General features: G+C 35.9%; 1 pseudogene; it reads right to left on the reverse strand.

The window, feature by feature from the left end:
- Positions 1–1,055: 1,055 nt before the first annotated feature.
- On the reverse strand, positions 1,056–2,190 carry LOC128175717 (uncharacterized; annotated as a pseudogene).
- Between the last annotated feature and the right edge of the window lie 1,925 nt (positions 2,191–4,115).

Raw genomic sequence — 4,115 nt, forward strand, 5'->3', positions numbered from 1 at the left:
TTGCTTGTTTAAGAGGGGTTGGTTTACGCCATGTATACCTTTTCTTATCAGGGTGAGTTTCTCTAAAAATATCAATAAGATTGAATTGATTTATTTTTTCTATTACTTTATCTCTTGCTTTAGGATTGTTAAGATGAAGATAATTGTAATAATCCATATCGGGATCCATAATAAGATTAAAATCACCAACAACTATTATGTCTTTATTTCCTATTTCACTTACAATTTCAAAGAGTTCTTCATAAAAAAGGGGTGTGTCCTCATTTGGACCATACACTGTAATCAAACTTAAACGATGGCTTTGAATGCTGAGGTCTAGTACCACAAAATTTCCAGAATCATTTGTAAAATTCTTATGTACTTTATATTCAAAATTGTTATTGAAAAAAATTGCTACTCCTCTGGACTTTGAGGTAAAAGAATTAAAATAAACTTCATTGCCCCATTCATTTTGAATACTATCTTCCATATCACAAGTGAAATGAGTGTCTTGTAAACATAAAATGTTGCATTGGGTTCGTCGATAATATTGAAAGACATCTTTTCTTTTTCTTAAATTCGTGCAGACCCTGACAGTTAGCAGATATAATTTTTACCGAAGACATGTTACAGAAAAAGTTTGCTTACCTTGTATGATTCGCTGGAAATACAACAACACGGTCAAAAAATGCTCTTCTCCAATAATTATACTAGTCTGAGGTTGACACACGATTGAGAAAGGAAACATACAGAAGAGGCAAAAAAAGGAGTGCTCGATTGCTGGGTTTAAAGTTAAAGGCACGTGCTGACGTACGATGACTTTGGTTGAGGGGTAGAATGTTTTCATTGGATATGCCGACACGTTACTAAAATTAGAGTTAACAATGGTAGACATAAATATTTCCGGAATTATATAAAAGGCATGGTTAGAATGAAAAGTCGGCATTTGAATTAATTAATGGGATGTTTTCATGTGTTTAAAAATACATATACAGTTTTTTTAAATACGTAATTATAAACACAAGTAATTTGGACATTGTCCTTAATAGTTTTTAGTGTGAATGAGGAAAATTCAGTTATTTTCCGGAGTCACTTGGCTCATCTAGTTTGTTAACAAGGTCACAAACCAAGTTTTCCATGATGGAAAAACGGGCTGGGCCAATGTGCGAGCGCCCCATCCATCGCGTCAAAACAATTGCAACGTCGTTCATCCGATTGTCTTGGACGTACCTCAGCATTCTCCGTCCTGCCCCATGTTCCCGATCGTCGTGGTAATTTTCGATAGTTTTTCCACTTTGGTCGAGAAACCTGTATATGAGGATTCTGCTGTCGCAACTTGCAGCATAAGGGTCTATTGATGTTTTTGTAGATATTCAGGGCCTCGTCCGAGGACTGAATATTAGCACCAACCGCCATAAATTCCGACCCGTCTTTCTGCACCGGTTCCGTAGAGACAACCACCACGTCGTCCAAGGACTGATATTCCTCAGAAGAAATTTGCAAGGCATCCGCACTGGAAATAAGGGGTACCTCTTCCTCGTATTTCGTACCGTTTGGCATTGTTATCTCGTTTCTTTGAACTTTAACATTAATGTTCTGCTTACGAAATGAATCCGCTTTATCAAAAAGTTTATTTCTAGCGGAGGTAAGGGGTGCGGGCTGTTGGGGAGTGATGAAGAAGGGTAAACGCTGTTTTGCAATTTTTTTTAGCCTCTGCGCGTTGAGAATCTCATCCTTTTTATTGCGATCCTTCAACTTAGCGGTTATTGTGACCGGTTTGTCGTTGAACTGTGGGCGGACCCCGTTCCTGTGGATGCGGACAAACTCAACATCGACACCCAGTGATTGCTTTATAACATTGGGTATCGCTGTGGCCAAGTCCTCTTGTTGGGTATAAGGATAGTTGTGAATCAATATATTGTCTTTCATCGATCTCGAGCGAAGATCAGTTATGTCATCATCCATGTGTGACAGTTTTCTGTCCATTCTAATCACAACCGACCGCAGGAGATCAAGTTCACGCCTAAGTTGAGCATTTTCGGAGCGCAAGGTTGTAATTTCGTTATAATTACACTCGGCCTGGTCCGATATGGGTTTTAGTTTGTCACATAACGGACCCTGGTCGCGCTCTGCTGAATTTTCGGTTTGCTTGGCTTTGGATGAACTGTTGTCAGAATTTTTTTTGGATATTCCTTTGTTTCGTGTTTCCATGTTTCAAACAAATCCAAGTTGAATTTCCTCTTTTTTTCCAGTATATATAAATACAGAACACTAATAAACACAATAAACCAAAATAGAATCCCACTTTGTATCAAAAACACTCCAAAATCACCAGGACCAAAAAATTTACGTGCTCATGGCCTCAGGTGTCACGTGACTTTTTCGAATTAACTTCCTATATTGATATTGATATTATTTTGCGGGTATAAAATTAATATGAGGTCAATGATAAAAATTTTGAGATATGATATCTTTTATCGTTATTAAAGTAGATCCAGTGTTCTGTGACGTCATACTTTATTGTAAAACTTTGAATTCTTTAAAATTTGTACAGAAATACATATTTTCGCAGCGTAATTTTATCCAAAATTTTCCAATTTTTTATACATTTTATTTATGCTAAGGGGAAATAACTTTTTCTGACCTTTTTCTCTCGGCTGTATGTCTAAATGATATAATTTTTCTTATCCCAACAACCAATTTTAAAATGTGTTTGTAGTTTTAGTTTTCCAACACAGTGGACAATAAGATTAAGATAATCAAGTTTCTGCCTACTAAGATTTTACTTTTAACAAAAAAGTACTGTTTTCTAATAAGTTAAAATATGCTCTAGTAGAGAGAGAGAGAGAGAGAGAGAGAGAGAGAGAGAGAGAGAGAGAGAGAGAGAGAGAGAGAGAGAGATATTCAATATTAGCGTAGATGTATTTTCAAGGAGATCCTGAAGTTTAAAAACTTTCAGGGTCAAGGTTAGGAACCCTCGATGTTCCGAGCCCAATGTTTAAAATCCAAAAATAATCAATAGTTAGTTTTTTAGGGCCCCATATCTCAAAAATTAGAGATGATCACATCATCATATTTTTTTTCGGTGGTAGTGGTAAACCACTAGTAGATGACTCAGGCCCCAAATATGAATTTATTGAATTGCGAACTGCATTTTAGAACCCAGTTTACTTTTCATTGCTGATAAGCCCGAATGTCAAAAACTAGAGATGACACTTCACTATATTTCAATGGTGGTAATAGGTTACCACCAGTAGATTGCCATTAAAATTTCACCCCGCAAACATGAATTATAAATGTTGAATTGCGAACTTGACTCTTCACAGTTTGATATTACTGTGTGACTTTTGGCTTATGTATAATGTTAAAATTCGTATATGATTGCACAGATATAAAAGGTGTGGTATCATCTACAATTTGCAAAGTTAGTTAATTAATTTATTAATCCCCCCCCCCTCCCTCCACAAAAAACCCCAATACTACTAAGTAGCTTGTATATCCATTTGATATAATTACATGTATATGGATGTATGAATAAAGGCTAGCACCCCCTAAAAGGGTAAAATGTCCCCATTCCAACCCGGAAATATATCTTGGATACACGCACGAGATAAAGTTATACTCTAAACAATGATCAATTTACCTGACTTTATTTTATTCCAATGGTCAAATCAAATCCTTACCAATCTGTGAATAAGCGTTGTCGGAAACTGTGGGGCGCAGTTGTTTCTTCGCTATTGTTAAACTGTTCTTTTCTTTTACACGTGTCGCATTTACTAACAAAGTTTTTTTCACATCATTAAATAACCAGTAATATCGAGAACTCAGTTTTTGCCACCTAAAATTACATAAATACTATGTCTAATTATTCAAACCTCAATTTTTCTATAGTCAACTTTCCTTACTTATGTAGCAATATACCTTCATCACCTGCATATGGTGTTTTTGTCTCTCAGTTAATTCGATACGCAAGGGCATGGTCTTCGTATGAACAGTTTCTAAGGCGAGGCAAACTACTGACAAATAAGTTGATAAAAAAGGACAATCAACAGTATCGTTTGAAGTGCTGACTGACTTTTTTCATAATAATTATTAGATCATAATTAATCACTTAATTGTCTACGGACTTTTCCGTT

The sequence above is a fragment of the Crassostrea angulata genome, chromosome 3, assembly GCF_025612915.1.
Source record: "Crassostrea angulata isolate pt1a10 chromosome 3, ASM2561291v2, whole genome shotgun sequence".
Lineage (NCBI taxonomy): Eukaryota > Metazoa > Mollusca > Bivalvia > Ostreida > Ostreidae > Magallana > Magallana angulata.